We start from the raw sequence: 20,148 nt of genomic DNA, 5'->3' as shown, positions 1-20,148 counted from the left end.
CTACAAGTCAGACATGACTGAGCGACTTCACTTTCACTTTCACACATTGGAGAAGGAAATGGCAACCGACTCCAGTGTTCTTGTCTGGAGAATCCCAGGGATGGGGGAGCCTGGTGGGCTTCTGTCTGTGGGGTCACACAGAGTCGGACACGACTGAAGTAACTTAGCAGCAGCAGCAGCAGCAACAGCAGCAGCAGTTATATATTCAGTGGGCCCATTAGAGGAAATTCAAAAGCCTTCTGTCATCAGCTTGGCCTATACTCCATCATCACTTAAACTATTTTTCTCTAAAATTCTCAAAATGGCACAAAATAAGACAAAGTAAGGGGAAAATCTGGACTACATTTTCAGATATGAGTCTAATAGATGGATGAAATTGTTCTTGTCAAAGCTAAGAATAACAAACTCACACGAATGATTAATGTCCTGGTATTATAGATGGAATCCAGCTCCATCTTCTCTTCATTTACCACCCCTGTTTTAATAAATATTTACAAATTCAGATGGGTACTTAAGGGAAAATCCACCTATGGCACTGAAGGTATAAAATATTTCCAGCTCTACATTTATTCAACCGGTGGAGATAGAGGATTATCTTTGATGTTTACATCTTAATTTTCTTCTGTATCACATAAAATAGACTCTAAGATACTACTAGCATTCAAGTTCCAGGACTCTCTGATTTTGAAAACTGGAAAAGCTCAGTATCAAGAGCAGAAATACCTGAGACAGCTGCCACAATGCTGATGAGAACAGTTGGAAGCTGACCTGTATCTGAAGTTCATCAGGCTCTCCCTAACAGTTCAGTTCAGTTCAGTCGCTCAGTCGTGTCCGACTCTCTGCAACCCCATGAATCACAGCACGCCAGGCCTCCCTGTAAATCAACAACTCCCGGAGTTCACTCAAACTCAAATTAGCAAATTTCAATTATACAATATTATAAATTGTCGGTGATGCCATCCAGCCATCTCATTCTCTGTCGTCCCCTTCTCTTCCTGCCCCCAACCTTTCCCAGCATTAGAGTGTTTTCCAGTGAGTCAACTCTTCCCATGAGGTGGCCAAAATATTGCAGTTTCAGCTTTAGCATCAGTCCTTCCAATGAACACCCAGGATTGATCTCCTTTAGAATGGACTGGTTGGATCTCCTTGCAGTCCAAGGGACTCTCAAGAGTCTTCTCCAACACCACAGTTCAAAAGCGTCATTTCTTCGGCGATCAGCTTTCTTCACAGACCAACTCTCACATCCATACATGACCACGGGAAAACCATAGCCTTCAATAGACGGAACTTGATTGGCAAAGTAATGTCTCTGCTTTTTAATATACTATCAAGGTTGGTCATAACTTTCCTTCCAAGGAGAAGGCGTCTTTTAATTTCATGGCTGCAATCAGCATCCGCAGTGATTTTGGAGCCCCAAAAAATAAAGTCTGACACTGTTTCCACTGTTTTCCCATCTATTTCCCATGAAGTGATGGGACCAGATGCCATGATCTTTTTTTTCTGAATGTTGAGCTTCAAGCCAACATTTTCACTCTCCTCTTTCACTTTCATCAAGAGGCTTTTGAGTTCCTCTTCACTTTCTGCCATAAGGGTAGTGTCATCTGCATATCTGAGGTGATTGATATTTCTCCCAGCAATCTTGATTCCAGCTTGTGCTTCTTCCAGCCCAGCGTTCCTCATGATGTACTCTGCATAGAAGTTAAATAAGCAAGGTGACAATATACAGCCTTGACGTACTCCTTTTCCTATTTGGAACCAGTCTGTTGTTCCATGTACAGTTCTAACTGTTGCTTCCTGACCTGCATACAGGTTTCTCAAGAGGCAGGTCAGGTGGTCTGGTATTCCCATTTCTTTCAGAATTTTCGACAGTTTATTGTGATCCACAGAGTCAAAGGCTTTGGCATAGTCAATGAAGCAGAGCAGAAATAGATCTTTTTCTGGAGCTCTCTTGCTTTCTTCATGATCCAGAAGATGTTGGCAATTTGGTCTCTGGTGCCTCTGCCTTTTCTAAAACCTGCTTGAACATCTGGGAGTTCACAGTTTCCATATTGCTGAAGCCTGGCTTGGAGAATTTTGAGCATGACTTTACTAGCGTGTGAAATGAGTGCAATTGTGCGGTAGTTTGAGCATTCTTTGGCATTGCCTTTCTTTGGGATTGGAATGAAGACTGACCTTTTGCAGTCCTGTGGCCACTGCTGAGTTTTCCAAATTGGCTGGCATATTGAGTGCAGCACTTTCACAGCATCATCTTTCAGGATTTGAAATAGCTCAACTGGAATTCCATCACCTCCACTAGCTTTGTTCGTAGTGATGCTTTCTAAGGCCCACTTGACTTCACATTCCAAGATGTCTGGCTCTAGGTCAGTGATCACGTTATCATGACTAACTTGGTCGTGAAGATCTTTTTTGTACAGTTCTTCTGTGTATTCATGCCACCTCTTCTTAATATCTTCTGCTTCTGTTAGGTCCATACCATTTCTGTCCTTTATTGAACCCATCTTTGCATGAAATGTTCCCTTGGAATCTCTAATTTTCTTGAAGAGGTCTCTTGTTTTTCCTATTATGTTGTTTTCCTCTATTTCTTTGCATTGATCACTGAGGAAGGCTTACTTATCTCTCCTTGCTATTCTTTGGAACTCTGAATTCAGATGCTTATAACTTTCCTTTTCTCCTTTGCTTTTCACTTCTCTTCTTTTCACAGCTATTTGTAAGGCCTCCTCAAACAGCCATTTCGCTTTTTTGCATTTCTTTTCCATGGGGATGTTTGGTCCCTGTCAGTGTCACGAACCTCCGTCCAGAGTTCATCAGGCACTCTATCTATCAGATCTAGTCCCTTAAATCTATTTGTCACTTGCACTGTATAATCATAAGGGATTTGATTTAGGTCATATCTGAATGGTCTTGTGGTTTTCCCTACTTTTTTCAATTTAAGTCTGATTTTGACAATAAGGAGTTCATTTATCTGAGCCACAGTCAGCTCCTGGCCTTGTTTTTGCTAACTGTATACTGCTTCTCCATCTTTGGCTGCAAAGAATATAATCAATCTGATTTCGGTGTTGAGCATATGGTGATGTCCATGTGTAGAGTCTTCTCTTGTGTTGTTGGAAGAGGGTGTTTGCTATGACCAGTGCATTCTCTTGGCAAAACTCTATTAGCCTTTGCCCTGCTTCATTCCGTGCTCCAAGGCCAAATTTGCCTGTTAATCCAGGTGTTTCTTGACTTCCTACTTTTGTATTCTATTCCCCTGTAATGAAAAGGACATCTTTTTTTGGGTGTTAGTTCTAAAAGGTCTTGTAGGTCTTCATAGAACCGTTCAACTTCAGCTTCTTCAGCGTTACTGGTTGGGCATAGGCTTGGATTACTGTAATATTGAATGGTTTGCAATGGAAACGAACAGAGATCATTCTGTCTTTTATAAGATTGCCTCCAAATACTGCATTTCGGACTCGGTTGTTGACCATGATGGCTACTCCATTTCTTCTAAGGGATTCCTGCCCACAGTTCAGTTCAGTTCAGTCGCTCAGTCGTGTCCGACTCTCCGCGACCCCATGAATCACAGCACGCCAGGCCTCCCTGTCCATCACCAACTCCCGGAGTACACTCAAACTCATGTCCACAGAGTCGGTGATGCCATCCAGCCATCTCATTCTCCGTCGTCCCCTTCTCCTCCCGCCCCCAACCTTTCCCAGCATCAGAGTCTTTTCCAGTGAGTCAACTCGTCTCATGAGGTGGCCAAAGTATTGCAGTTTCAGCTTTAGCATCAGTCCCTCCAATGAACATCCAGGATTGATCTCCTTTAGAATGGACTGGTTGGATCTCCTTGCAGTATAAGGGACTCTCAAGAGTCTTCTCCAACACCACAGTTCAAAAGCATCGATTCTTCGGCGATCAGCTTTCTTCAAATTCCAACTCTCACATCCATACATGACCACGGGAAAAACCATTGCCTTGACTAGACGGACCTTGGTCGGCAAAGTAATGTCTCTGCTTTTTAATATACTATCAAGGTTGGTCATAACTTTCCTTCCAAGGAGCAAGCGTCTTTTAATTTCATGGCTGCAATCAGCATCTGCAGTGATTTTGGAGCCCAAAAAAACAAAGTCTGACACTGTTTCCACTGTTTTTCCATCTATTTCCCATGAAGTGATGGGACCAGATGCCATGATCTTTGTTTTCTGAATGTTGAGCTTCAAGCCATCCTTTTCACTCTCCTCTTTCACTTTCATCAAGAGGCTTTTGAGTTCCTCTTCACTTTCTGCCATAAGGGTAGTGTCATCTTCATATCTGAGGTTATTGATATTTCTCCCAGCAATCTTGATTCCAGCTTGTGCTTCTTCCAGCCCAGCGTTCCTCATGATGTACTCTGCATATAAGTTAAATAAGCAAGGTGACAATACACAACCTTGACGCACTCCTTTTCCTATTTGGAACCAGTCTGTTGTTCCATGACCGGTTCTAACTGTTGCTTCCTGACCTGCATACAGGTTTCTCAAGAGGCAGGTCAGGTGGTCTGGGATTCCCATCTCTTTCAGAATGTTCCACAGTTTATTGTGATCCACACAGTCAAAGGCTTTGGCATAGTCAATGAAGCAGAAATAGATGTTTTTCTGAAACTCTCTTGCTTTCTCCATGATCCAGCGGATGTTGGCAATTTGATCTCTGGTGCCTCTGCCTTTTCTAAAACCTGCTTGAACATCTGGGAGTTCACGGTTTACATACTGCTGAAGCCTGGCTTGGAGAATTTTGAGCATGACTTTACTAGCGTGTGAGATGAGTGCAATTGTGCGGTAGTTTGAGCATTGTTTGGCATTGCCTTTCTTTGGGATTGGAATGAAGACTGACCTCTTCCAGTCCTGTGGCCACTGCTGAGTTTTCCAAATCTGCTGGCATATTGAGTGCAGCACTTTCACAGCATCATCTTTCAAGATTTGAAATAGCTCAACTGGAATTCCATCACCTCCACTAGCTTTGTTCGTCGTGATGCTTTCTAAGGCCCACTTGACTTCACATTCCAAGATGTCTGGCTCTAGGTCAGTGATCACGTTATCGTGACTATCTTGGTCGTGAAGATCTTTTTTGTACAGTTCTTCTGTGTATTCCTGCCACCTCTTCTTAATATCTTCTGCTTCTGTTAGGTCCATACCATTTCTGTCCTTTATCGAGCCCATCTTTGCATGAAAAGTTCCCTTGGAATCTCTAATTTTCTTGAAGAGGTCTCTTGTTTTTCCTATTATGTTGTTTTCCTCTATTTCTTTGCATTGATCACTGAGGAAGGCTTTCTTATCTCTCCTTGCTATTCTTTGGAGCTCTGCATTCAGATGCTTATATCTTTCCTTTTCTCCTTTGCTTTTCGCCTCTCTTCTTTTTACAGCTATTTGTAAGGCCTCCTCAGACAGCCATTTCGCTCTTTTGCATTTCTTTTCCATGGGGATGGTCTTGGTCCTTGTCTCCTGTACAATGTCACGAACCTCCGTCCAGAGTTCATCAGGCACTCTATCAATCAGATCTAGTCCCTTAAATCTATTTCTCACTTCCACTGCATAATCATAAGGGATTTGATTGAGGTCATATCTGAATGGTCTAGTGGTTTTCCCTACTTTCTTCAATTTAAGTCTGAACTTCGCAATAAGGAATTCATGATCTGAGCCACAGTCAGCTCCTGGTCTTGTTTTCGCTAACTGTATACAGCTTCTCCATCTTTGGTTGCAAAGAATATAATCAATCTGATTTCGGTGTTGACCATCTGGTGATGTCCTTGTGTAGAGTCTTCTCTTGTGTTGTTGGAAGAGGGTGTTTGCTATGACCAGTGCATTCTCTTGACAAAACTCTATTAGCCTTTGCCCTGCTTCATTCCGTGCTCCAAGGCCAAATTTGCCAGTTACTCCAGGTGTTTCTTGACTTCCTACTTTTGCATTCCAGTCCCCTATAATGAAAAGGACATCTTTTTTGGGTGTTAGTTCTAAAAGGTCTTGTAGGTCTTCATAGAACCAATTAACTTCGGCTTCTTCAGCATTACTGGTTGGGGCATAGGCCTGGATTACTGTAATATTGAATGGTTTGCCTTGGAAACGAACAGAAATCATCCTGTCATTTTTAAGATTGCATCCAAGTACTGCATTTCGGACTCTTTTGTTGACCATGATGGCTACTCCATTTCTTCTAAGGGATTCCTGCCCACAGTAGTAGATATAATGGTCATCCGAGTTAAATTCACCCATTCCAGTCCATTTTAGTTCACTGATTCCTAGAATGTCGACATTCACTCTTGCCATCTCCTGTTTGACCACTTCCAATTTGCCTTGATTCATGGACCTAACATTCCAGGTTCCTATGCAATATTGCTCTTTACAGCACCGGACCTTGTTTCTATCATTGGTCACATCCACAACTGGGTATTGGTTTTGCTTTTGCTCCATCCCTTTATTCCTTCTATAGTTATTTCTCCACTGAGCTCCAGTAGCATACTGGGCACCTACCGACCTGGGGAATTCCTCATTCAGTATCCTATCATTTTGCCCTTTGTTACTGTTCACGGGGTTCTCAAGGCAAGTATACTGAAGTGGTTTGCCATTCCCTTCTCCAGGGGACCACATTCGGCTGTGGTCCATGTGATTAGATCAGCTAGTTTCCTGTGATTATGATTTCAGTTTGTCTGCCCTCTGGTGCCCCCTAGCAATACCTACCGTCTTATTTCGGTTTCCCTTACCTTGGTCGTGGAAAATCTCTTCACAGCCGCTAGTAGATATAATGGTCATCTGAGTTAAATTCACCCATTCCAGTCCATTTTAGTTCACTGATTCCTAGAATGTCGACGTTCACTCTTGCCATCTCCTGTTTGACCACTTCCAATTTGCCTTGATTCATGGACCTAACATTCCAGGTTCCTATGCAATATTGCTCTTTACAGCACCGGACCTTGCTTCTATCACCGGTCACATCCACAACTGGGTTTTGGTTTTGCTTTTGCTCCATCCCTTCATTCCTTCTAGAGTTATTTCTCCACTATCTCCAGTAGCATACTGTGCACCTACCGACCTGGGGAATTCCTCATTCAGTATCCTATCATTTTGCCCTTTGTTACTGTTCACGGGGTTCTCAAGGCAAGTATACTGAAGTGGTTTGCCATTCCCTTCTCCAGGGGACCACATTCGGCTGTGGTCCATGTGATTAGATCAGCTAGTTTCCTGTGATTATGATTTCAGTTTGTCTGCCCTCTGGTGCCCCCTAGCAATACCTACCGTCTTATTTCGGTTTCCCTTACCTTGGTCGTGGAAAATCTCTTCACAGCCGCTAGTAGATATAATGGTCATCTGAGTTAAATTCACCCATTCCAGTCCATTTTAGTTCACTGATTCCTAGAATGTCGACGTTCACTCTTGCCATCTCCTGTTTGACCACTTCCAATTTGCCTTGATTCATGGACCTAACATTCCAGGTTCCTATGCAATATTGCTCTTTACAGCACCGGACCTTGCTTCTATCACCGGTCACATCCACAACTGGGTTTTGGTTTTGCTTTTGCTCCATCCCTTCATTCCTTCTAGAGTTATTTCTCCACTATCTCCAGTAGCATACTGGGCACCTACCGACCTGGGGAATTCCTCATTCAGTATCCTATCATTTCGCTCTTTGATACTGTTCATGGGGTTCTCAAGGCAAGTATACTGAAGTGGTTTGCCATTCCCTTCTCCAGTGGACCACGTTCGGCTGTGGTCCATGTGATCAGATCGACTAGTTTCCTGTGATTATGATATCAGTCTGTCTGCCCTCTGACGCCCCCTCGCAATACCTACCTTCTTATTTGGGTTTCTCTTACCTTGTGGGTGGGATATCTCTTCACAGCTGCTCCAAGAAAGCGTACCCGCTGCACCTTACCTTGGATGAGGGGTATCTCCCCAAAGCCGCCCCTCCTGACCTTGAACGTGGAGTAGCTCCTCTCGGCCCTCCTGCGCCCGCGCTGCCACCGCCTATTGGACGTGGGGTAGCTCCTCTCAGCCGCCGGCCCTGGCCTCAGGCATGGGGTAGCTCCTCACGGCCGCGCCTCTTTGCGTGGTTGGTTGCGCCTGGGCCGCCGGGGTGGCATCTCTCGCGTCCGCGCCGCCGGGGCCGGTGTCTCTCGCGTCAGTGCTATCCAAATGCCTGTCTGGTTGCATTTCATCTTGACTTCCTCATCAAGCCTTGAATATCAAGGTCAATCAAAGTTACACTTGATACCCAGCAAATTTCACTGCCAATAACCAAGACAAGGAAATTGCTAGTTAACTGATGGGAGGTGGGCTTAACAGTCACAGTCTGAAGTTGTTCTAGGCCAGAGCAACTTCATCTTCCTCTCTTCAGTCGCAGGGTTCTCAGTTTTGATATAGACTCTGATCTGTTTCTTTCTGTTAGCTCTTTCATCTTGTCATATTTATTACTTTGGATAAGCCACCCAGTGAAATGAGAAATGTTGAAGGGATGACAAAAGTTTGGCTAGATAAATTCTAACAAAGTGAGGCCACAGCAAGCCCTCGGTTTACTATGAAACATTAACATAGCTATGTACATGTCAGGAATCAAGGACAAGCATATCCTGTCAGTTATAATCTCAAAATATGACTAATCTGACAATTTATCACTACCTTCAGTGGTACTAACCAATCCAAGCACCATTATCCCTTGTCTTCCTACATTTTATTCTCTATCTTCTTTTTTTAAAGTATGAATCAGATCATATCATTCCTTTGTTCAAAATTCTTCCCACCTTCCTAACTCATTAAAAATGAAATTAAGAACTCCTCATGGACTACAAAGCTCTCTATGAGCTAATCCTGAGCTTCTCTTCAGCTATTCTATATTTCTCTCCACCTCTCTATACTCATATCATCACAGTCTTTAAACTATTCCACAAAGACATGAAATAACTTTGCTTTATTATTTTCTCCTTTCAGGACACTAATCCCTTCAGTCATACTGAATTTCTGTGCCATTTTTTCTTGTCTTTGCTCAAATATCACCTTATCCATATTTACCATCTATATATTATAAAAGTCTTTAATTATAAACCTTTAACTTTTCCTTTATTTTTACCTTCATGGTATGATATGACATTCCAATCCATATTTCCTAGCTATCTGTTTAGTCTCCTCCAGTAAAATTATAGTACACTGGGGTCAAAAAATTTCTTTGCTTTCATCACTATATCCCAAGCTTTAAGAACAGAGCATCACACTTCCTGAGCACTGAATTTACTATAAGAGTGAATACCTTTATTGCTAGTATTTAAATATGTAATTGAACATTTATTAAATTATTAATATTTATTATCAAAATAAAAGAGAGTTAGTAAAATGAATTATTGGTCCAAATTATAAACACATATATTTCTCCAGCAGAGCTGGAGTCAATAGAAACACAAGTTTGAAAATGTGCAATAAAGGCACACAAAATTTAGGTAGAGTGCCCATCTCTAAATTTCAGATTCAATTGCATAGGTGCAGATGTCTCACTTTACTAATTTTTGTCATCACTTAAACATTCTTCTGAGATTATGGTGATGATGACAATAAGGAGGATTGAAAACAATGTTGATTATAAAGACAAAATCTCTGGAAAACATTTGCTCCTAAAATTAGAAACCACAAACAGCAAGATTGTTTGACTAAAATAATTTGTATATTGTTCATTCTCTCTCAGAAAGCTTACTATAAATAAATACATTCTTTCACAGCCACTTACATTTTACATTTTCTGAGGTTTTTTTTCCACCTTGGTAAATCTGTGACTTCAGTGGATAAACAGACAAAGTTCTCAGTTGTAGAGACTGAATCTTTTCCACCAGGATCTGTTTTCTTGTATTACCAGGCACCAGCTGAGACTAAATATCTGAAATTCAGATTTCTTATTTACTTAACTGGACAGAAAACTATTGTTTTCCATAGTTATTTATGGTGCTCAATTATATATTTAAAAAGATACTGATAATTAATCACATAATTTAATATCATATGATGAAAATAGTCTGACCTGGTCCCCACCTGAGTTTGGCCACTGAATTCAGAAAAGTCTATATTAGTAACTTGCTCTCAGTTATCCTAGGATTATTATTTTCATTTGTGATGTTAGAAATTTTAGCCTACCTCAAAAGTACTGTGATGGTTAATGTACTTGAATGCATACAGAGCATAAAATAAAGCATAACTCCAATGTCTTTGTCATATTAAATAAACAACTTTCTGTCCAGAAGAGTTTTCATTAATTTGTTCAGAGTGATGTGATACTAAAAATATAATACCCATATGTACTCATACCTTTTCTATACATGTTAATTCTGAAAGAATCTACCGTCATTTCTATGAAGAGTGATGACTCTTTGCCCAGCGTTATCTTGGCAAAGAATACGAGGCAGTCCCAAATTGCAAGATTATGACATGTAAGAAAGCAGTTTTCAAACAATGATGCAGCTTTCTCATTATTCAGATGAGAAAACTATATACACCATCTCCCTAGAACTCCAAGAGAAGTTTGAGAATCAGTTACCTATGGAGGTAGCATGTTCACTAGCATACCTGTACTTGATTCCTCCTTTTCCATATCAAAACTATCTAATTTCTCACAATGTTCCTTGGGATCATCTCAAAAACAAATTACATGCATCAAATTTATGTATGAGAGTCTTTTTAAGTGAGTTGGTGCCACCAACTCAATGACAGTTGGTGCCACCTGTGGTTTTAGAAATCAGATTTTTTAAGAATGGGTTTGTGGTATCTTTCAACAAAATACTAAGGGTGACCACTGCTAATGGTAAGCAGCATGGTGTTAGTCCATTGTATATTGTAGCAAAAAAGTTCTAAGATTCATCTCTCATGAACTGGGATGAAGTATGGTAGAAGGGACTGCATCAAATTTTCTACTATCTTTAGCACTTACAAAATTTCAAGTCAAAAGTAATTGCCAGAGATTTGTGTATTCAGTTGCTCAATCGTGTCTGACTCTTTGTGACCTCATCGATTGTAGCCCACCAGATTTCTTTCTCCATGGGATTTTTCAGGCAAGAATACTAGAATGGGTTGCCATTTCCTTTTCCAGGAGATCTTCCTGACACAGGGATGGAAACTGTGTCTCCTGCAGTTCCTGAATTGGCAGGTGGATTCTTTACTGCTGAACCATTAAGGAAGCCCCAATTGCTAGAAATTGAATTTAGTTAATTAAAAGCAAGTAACAGCTTCAGCGGAGAAGGCAATGGCAAGCCACTCCAGTACTCTTGCCGAGAAAATCCCATGGATGGAGGAGCCTGGTAGGCTGCAGTCCGTGGGGTCGCTAAGGGTCGGACACGACTGAGCGACTTCACTTTCACTTTCACACATTGGAGAAGGAAATGGCAACCCACTCCAGTGTTCTTGCCTGGAGAATTCCAGAGACGGGGGAGCCTGGTGGGCTTCCATCTATGGGGTCACACAGAGTCGGACACGACTGAAGTGACTTAGCAGCAGCAGCAGCAGCAACAGCTTCAGACTTACCTTCTCCTCTCCCTACCCTGGGATATATTTATTTATTTATTGGTGGAAAATTTCTTTAAAATTTTATGTTGGTTTCTGCCATACAACAGTGAGAATCAGTCATAATTATATGTACATCCCTTCCCTCCTGAGCCTGCCTCCACTTCCCAAATCCCATTTGGCTAAGTCAGCACAAAGCACCAGCCTAGGCCTCCTGCATTATTTAGCAACTTCCCACTATCTGTCTTACACATGATAATCTATATACATCAGTGCTACTTTCTCAATTCATCCCACCCTCACCTTCCCCTCTTGTGTCCACAAGTCCGTTCTCAACTAGGTTCATCAGTACTATTTTTCTAGATTCCATTGTGGTTGATTGCTCAGTCGTGTCCGACTCTTTGCGATCCCATGGACTGTAGTCTACCAGGCTTCTCTGTCCATGGGATTTTCCAGGCAAGAGTACTGGAGTGGGTTGCCATTCCCTTCTCCAGGGGATCTTCCTGACCCAGGGATCGAACCCAGGTCTCCTGCATTGCAGGCAGACACTTTACCCTCTGCGCCACCAGGGAAGCCCTTAATATATGATACTTGATTTTTTCTTCCTGATATACTTCACTCTGTATAAGAGGGTCTAAGTTCATCCACTTCACTAGAACTGACTCAAATTTGTTCTTTTTTATGACTGATATTCCATTTTATAAATGTACCACAACTTCTTTGTCCTTTCATCTGTCAATGGGCATGTAAGTTTCTTCCATGTCCTGGCTATTGTAAATACTGATGCAATGAACATTAGGGTAGACTTGTCCTTTAGAATTGTGGTTTTCTCAGGTTATATGCCCAGTAGTTGGATCTCTGGGTAATATGGTAGATTTATTAAATTATTTAAGGGATCTCCATACTGTTTTCCATAATGGCTGTATCAATTTACATTCCTACCAATAGTGCAAGAGGCTTCCCTTTTCTCCACATCCTCTTCAGCACTTATTGTTTGTAAATTTTTTGATGATGGCCATTCTAACTGGTGTGAGGTGATACCTCATTTTAATTTTGATTTGCATTTCTCTAAAAATAAGCAATGTTGAGCAACTTTTCTTGTGTTTATTGGCCATATGTCTGTCTTCTTTGGAAAAATATCTGTTTAGGTCTTCTGCCCACTTTTTGATTGGGTTGTATATTTTTCTAATATTGACCTATATGAGTTGCTTATACATTTTGGAAATTAGGTCTTTGTCAGTTCCTTTGTTTGCAATTATTTTCTCCCATTTTGAGGGTTGTCTTTTCAGCTTGTTTATAGTTTTCTTTGCTGTGCAAAAGCTTTTGAATTTTATTAGGTTTCATTTGTTTATTTTTGGTTTTATTCTTGGGCTTCCCTGGTGGCTCAGAGGTTAAAGCGTCTGCCTCCAATGCGGGAGACCTGGGTTCGATCCCTGGGTTGGGAAGATCCCCTGGAGAAGGAAACAGTAACCCACTCCAGTATTCTTGCCTGGAGAATCCCATGGACGGAGAAGCCTGGTAGGCTACAGTCCATGGGGTCGCATAGAGTCGGACACGACTGAGCGACGGAACAGAACTGAATCTAGGAGGTGGGTCAGAATCTTGTTGTGATTTATGCCAAGAAGCTTACTGCCTATGTCTTCCTCTAAGAGCTTTATTGTTTCTGGCCTTACATTTAAGTCTTTAATCCATTTTGAGTTTATTTTTGCGTATGGTGTTAGGAAGTGTTCTAATTTCATTCTTTTACATGTAGCAGTCCAGTTTTCCCAGCATCACTTATTGAAGAGGGTATCTTTTCGCCATTATATATTCTTGCCTCCTTTGTTGAAGATAAGGTGCCCAAAGGTGCATGGGTTTATCCCTGGGCTTTCTATCTTGTTCCATTCATCCATATTTCTGTTTTTGTGCCAATATCATACTGCCTTGATTACTAGATTTGTAGTATAATTTGAAGTCAGGGAGGCTGATTCCTCCAGCTCTGTTTTTCTTTCTCAAGATTGCTTTGGCTTTTTGTAGTTTTTGTGTTTCTATATAAATTGTGAATTTTTTTGTTCTAGTTCTGTGAAAAATTAGGCTAGCCTTTTAACTCAGTACATATTATATAAGACAGAAGACCTCCTTGGTAGAATTTAATAACTTCACTTTCTCTTCTACAGCCAAAGCATAGAGTGTAGAAAATAAAGACTAAGTGTCGTTTTTATAATGAGGAGTTATAATGAAGTTGAACTTCTACTCTAACAAGTCACCTATGCTAAAGTTGGGTTCTAATAGAACAGTATTGAGATCTTGAGATATGGTAGGGAACGTGGGTGGATGCTTTGAGAACCCCAGATGTCCATAACAATAGAATCTACTCATTCTAGCCTGTACTTTGTCACCTAAAAATTTCTTTCCCAGTAGAATACTGGCAAGGCTTCTTCAAAATGAAGCTAAGTTGATAGTTTGGAACAGACACCTATGAGGTTGCAGTTCTATGCATCAGTGATTTTGTATCTCTGATATTCAAGTATATAAGTCAAGGAAGCAAAGTGTGGAGGAAGAAGTAACCTATTTCATTTTCATTCTCAGTGATCCAATGGATAATTTATACTTATATTCCCTAAAAAATTAGAATCTATGGAATTCAGGTTCTGTTTTGGAGGGATGCTGGAGAGGCATTTTCCTCCTAGAAGATAAATTTTGATAAATATAAAGCCTGACAACCACTTAAACCTTTTGGATTTCTTTTGCCAGTAGACATGTAGGTGGACAAGAAATAATACTATACTGCTGGAAGTAACTAATCTTTTGGATCAGGAAATGGAATTTCAAGGTAGCAAGGGCAAAGAAGTGCATATATGAGCTCAGGATATTCATTGAGGTACGTCTTTGTGATCCCACACTGAGTGATGAGTTTAAGTGGGCAATTGTAGGAATGATGGACTGAAAAGAGAATAGTAACCAATGTTCATGTACTTCAGGGTTAAATATCTAAATTATTTTGTTGAGCAAGCAGCTGAAGTCATGAGATGCGTTAACTGAGTAGGTTGAGGAAAATCTGGAATCTAGTATAAAAGAGAAAAATGATTAATTGTAGATTCTAAGCTAATTGCAGTTGGGAGAAACTGGGTGAAGTATGGAATGTCTATATTATTTGTTAATACTGCACATGATTTTACAATTATTCCTTCAAAATAAAGAGTTTATTTTCTTAAGGAATCAGGGAAAAATTTTCAGGGTTCACTATATCTTATCTTAGAAACTCTTTTATGAATATGTATGTCAAACTTTGACTGGCCATGATTTTACAAAAGCAATTATAATATGTGAGGAATATAATGTGAGGCACAGATAGATATGGGGAGTACGAGTGATAGAATGTAGGAGAAACTGCTGGCATTCTACTCATAAAAATGTTAACATTAATTTTTCCTGTGCCTAACTCTCATAGCTTTCTCTGGCTGAAAGAACATATTCTACTCATGCACAGGGACGAGGGTAGGTAGTTCCTACCTCTGGAAATAATCTCAAAGTATGACAACTGAAAAACACTGTGTATTTATCTCAGCTTTCCTACCATTTAGGACAACTCTGAATCATGTTTTATACCATCAGCCAGAAATCACAGTAGGTGCTTACCTACAACACTGACATGCTCATTAAATACTACATATTCACTTGCGTCCTTTCCCTCTCTTATTTCACACACAAAGTTTCCTAGGACCATCTCCCAAACAAATTGTTGCTGTTACGTCACTAAGTGACCCCATGCACTGCAGCACACCAGGCTTCCCTGTCCTTCATTATCTCCTGGACTTTGATCAAACACATGTCCATTGAGTTGGTGATGAGTTAAGCGTATGTTGCTATAAAGCATATTAAGAATTTCATTTCTCTCCTTTTCTCAGCTACTTATAAGCCCTCCTCAGACAAACATTTTTCTTGGTTTTCCTTGAACATTCCATGCAACGATTGGCACAATAAAGGACAGAAATGTTATGGACCTAACAGAAGCTGAAGATATTAAGAAGTGGCAAGAATACACAGAAGAACTATATAGAAAAGGTCTTAATGAACCTGGACAATCATGATGGTGTGACTACTCACCTAGAGCCTGACATTCTAGAGTGTGGACTCAAGAGGGCTATAGGAAGCATTACATAGCTAGTGGAGGTGATGGAATTCCAGTTAAGCTATTTCAAATCCTGGTAAAGTGCTGCACTCAATATGTCAGCAAACTTGGAAAACTTAGCAGTGGCCACAGATCTGGAAAAGGTCAGTTTTCATTCCAATCTCAAAGAAGGGCAACGCCAAAGAATGTTCAAACTACCACACAACTGTACTCATTTCACATGTTAGAAAGGAAATGCTCAAAATCCTTCAAGCTAGGCTTCAACAGTACATGAATGGAGAATTTCCAGATGTACAAGTTGGGTTTAGACAAGGCAGAGGAACCAGCTATCCAGTGGCCAACAGCTATTGGATCATAGCAAGGGAATTCCAGGAAAATATCGATTTCTGTTTCATTGCCTATGCTAAAGCCTTTAACTGTGTGGATCACAAAAAAACTGTGGAAGACTCCTAAAGAGATGGGAATACCAGACCACCTTAGCTGTCTCCTGAGAAACCTGTATGCAGGTCAAGATACAACAGAACTGGACTTGGAACAATGGACTGGTTCAAAATTGGGAAAGGAGTATGTCAAGGCTGTATATTGTCACCTTGTTTATTTAACTTATATGCCGAGTACATCATGTAAAATGTAGGGTTGGGTGAAGCTCAAGCTGGAATCAAGATTGCTGGGAGAAGTATCAGATTAACTTCAGATATGCAGATGACACCAGCCTAATGGCAGAAAGCAAAGAGGAACTTTTGCTTTTTTGATGAAGAGCCTCTTGATGAAAATGAAAGAGGAGAGTAAAAAAGCTGTTTTAAAACTCAACATTCAAAAAATTAAGATTATGGCATCCAGTCCCATCATTTCATGGCCAATAGATGGGGAAACAATGGAAACAGTGACAGACTCTATTTTCTTGGGCTCCAAAATCACTGTGGATGGTGACTGCAGCGATGAAATTAAAAAGACACTTCCTCCTTTGAAGAAACGCTATGACAGACAGTTTATTAAAAAGCAGAGACATCACTTTGCCCACAAAGGTCTGTATCAGTTCAGTTCAGTTCAGTCGCTCAGTCGTGTCCGACTCTTTGTGACCCCATGAATCACAGCACGCCAGGCCTCCCTGTCCATCACCAACTCCCGGTGTTCACTCAAACTCATGTCTTTCGAGTTGGTGATGCCATCCAGCCATTTCATTCTCTGTCGTCCCCTTCTCCTCCTACCCCCAATCCCTCCCAGCATCAGACTCTTTTCCAGTGAGTCAACTCGTCGCATGAGGTGGCCAAAGTATTGGAGTTTCAGCTTTATCGTCAGTCCTTCCAATGAACACCCAGGGTTGATCTCCTTTAGAATAGACTGGCTGGATCTCCTTGCAGTCCAAGGGACTCTCAAGAGTCTGTAGTCTATAGTTTTTCCAGTAGTTATGTATGGATGTGAGCTTGGATCATAAAGAAGGCTAAGCACTGAAGAATTAATTCTTTCAAACTGTGGTGTTGGAGAAGCAAGGAGCTCAAACCAGTCGATCCTATAAGAAATCAAGCCTGAATATTCACTGGATGGACTGATGCTGAATGTGTATCTTAAATTGTGTATGAGGAAATGTTATTACAAAACAAAGTTATAATACTAGCTTTTAGACTGATAAATGTCTATTTTTTTTTTTTAGGGCATTAGCCTCATAAGTCATCCAGAGAACAAAAAGTGGAGTTATAAACCATTGTTATAATAATACTAGCTTTATAACTGCCCATGCATTTACTTTATTGGGATCTTTATTTACTCATATAACTTTTGATTATTATCTACTGTCCTTTTATTTCACACATAGGTCTCTTCAGATTTCTTGTAGCAATGATCTCATGGTAATCACCCTCTCAGTTTTTGTTTATTTGGAAATACAATGATTTTTTCCCTCATTTTTAAATGATAAATTTTTCCAGATATAGGGCCTTGACAGTTTTTCTTTAGCATTTTAAATATGCAGCTTAAATAGCATTTAACTTAGCACTTAAATATGTAAGCCCACTGCTCTATGGCCTTCAAAATTTTGATGAGAAATTTCTTATAAGATAGTATGTTATGAGTTATTCTTCCTTGCTTCGTTCAAATTTTTTCTTTGTTTTTCAACAGCTTGGTTTTAGTATGTCTCAATGTGGGTATGCCTGAATTCATCATACTTGGACTCACTGAGCTTCTTAGATATCTGTTATTAACAATATTTGTGTCTTTTGATAAAGTTGAGAAGCTTTTAGTCCTATTTCTTCAAATAATCTTTGTGCACATTTCTTGCTTTCTTCTTCTGAGGATCCCACAATATCCTACAAGTCCCAGGCTCTGTACAATTTAATTCAGTCATCTTCAGTTTCACTTATTCTGTCTTCTGCTTTCTCAGATCTGTCTTTGAATACCTCTAACATATTTTTCATTTCAGTTATTGCATTTTTTTCAGTTCTAGATTTTTAAAAAAAATTTTATATCTTTATTGAAATGTCCGTCTTCTTAATGTAACACTTCTTGGGCTTCCCTGATAGCTCAGTTGGTAAAGAATTTTTCTGTAATGCAGGAGACCCTGGTTTGATTCCCAGGTCAGGCAAGATCCACTGGAGAAGGGATAGTCTACCCACTCCAGTATTCTTGGGCTTTCCTTGTGGCTCAGTTGGTAAAGAATCTGCCTGCAATGCGGGAGACCTGGGTTTGATCCTGGGTTGGGAAGAGTCCCCTGGAGAAGGGAAAGGCTACCCACTCCAGTATTCTGGCCTAGAGAATTCCATGGACTGAATGGTCCAAAGAGTTGGATATGACTGAGTGACTTTCACTTTCAATGTATGGCTTTGATATACTTTCCACAACTTTCTCCAGTTCTTTAATTATCTTTAAGACAGTTGCTTTAAAGTCATTTAGTAGGCCACCATCTGATCATTTTCAGGTACAGTCTTTGTTGTTGTTGTTGTTTTCCCCCCTTTGAATGGACTACACTTTCCCAACTTTTGTATGCTTTGTGATTTTTTTTTTTTTTTTGATGGACACTTTACCTCCAAGGTACAGTTCACAGACAATCTGAAACAACCCTGTTTTATCTAAGAATGTGATTCTGTTGTCTTAGGTTCTAATAATTTATCTCAGTGTCCCCTTTCTTATTTCTGCAGGAGATTCCTGGTGACTTAGTTCAGGTAGATATGTTCCTAAGGTAGGTATATATGAAAATATTCTTGTTCTTATTTATATTATGGTACTCCAATTCAAATTTTAAATTATAGTGTGCCCTATAGAAGCATAAAGAGTTAGACATATAAAGGCCTTTAAAAACATTTATTCCAACATTATCATTTTACAGATAAGTCATTTGAGTCCTCAGAATAGTAGTGTTGGTTATTATCAATCTTGGAACATGAACCCATTTCTCGAAAGCCAGGTCACCATTCCCTGCACTAACACATGTCACTTTCAGTGTAAAATATACACTTTCTCATTAAAAGATAAGGGATTTGCATATTAATCACTGACTTTATGTGGTGTAATTATACATACACAATGGCGTCAAAATGAGAGAGATCAGTTGGTGGAAAACAAGAAAAGTAAGTTCTTACTGCATGAACTATTATGTAAAAGTGCCAGTGATTTATAGGATAGTTCTTAAGGCCTGCATATTTTAAATTTCCTTTGCACCATTAGGAGTCCTTGACTGCAGGAAAAAATATGCAAACTTTAGATTTTGAGAAAAGAAAAATGTAGTGGTTAACAAACTCACATACTGACAGAACGTAACACAACAGTACACTCAATGTTTAACATTTAAATATTATTTTTCAAGTTGTATACAAACAAAGCACAAATGGCTTTGAATAGGCCATAGTTTGCCTAATTTATAAAAGAAAATGTACAAAATGCTTTTGGTGTTCATTCCATTACACAGGGAAGTATCTTTTCCTCAGCAGGTTTGAAACACTTGTTTCTTTTAAGTTTACTTTTGCTTTTATTTCCTTTGGTTTAGGAGACATATCCAAAAAGTACTACTATGATTTACATCAAAGAGTGTTCTGCCTATGTTTTCCTCTAGGAGTTTTATGGTCTGGTTTGACATTTATATTAATACCTTTAATACATTGAGTTTATTTTTGTATATGATGTTAGAGAATATTTTAACTTCATTCTTTTACATGTAGCTGTCCAGTTTTCCCAGCACCACTTATGGAAGAGAATATCTTTTTGCCATTGTATATCCTTGCCTCCTTTGTTGTAGATTAGCTGACCATAAATGCACAGTTTTTGCACAGCAAAGGAAGCCATTAGCAAAACAAAAAGTCAACTTACAGAATGGGAGAAAGTATCTTGCACATGATATGACTAATGAGTTAATAGTCAACATACATACACAGCTCATATAACTCAACACCAAAACAAACAAACAAAAAAAAAAAAACAATTAAAAATGGGCGGAGAACTGAATAAACATTTTTCCAAAGAGGAAATGCAAATTGCCAAGAAACAAATTAAAATATGCTCAACATCACTAACCATCAGGGAAATGCAAATCAAAATCACAATGAAATATCACCACACACCTGTCAGAATGGTTAT

The sequence above is a fragment of the Moschus berezovskii genome, chromosome 12 (assembly GCF_049115385.1).
Source record: "Moschus berezovskii isolate FMDL1 chromosome 12, NW_MosBer_1.0, whole genome shotgun sequence".
NCBI lineage: Eukaryota > Metazoa > Chordata > Mammalia > Artiodactyla > Moschidae > Moschus > Moschus berezovskii.
The sequence above is the reverse complement of the archived record's forward strand: the minus strand, read 5'-3'. Positions refer to the sequence as shown.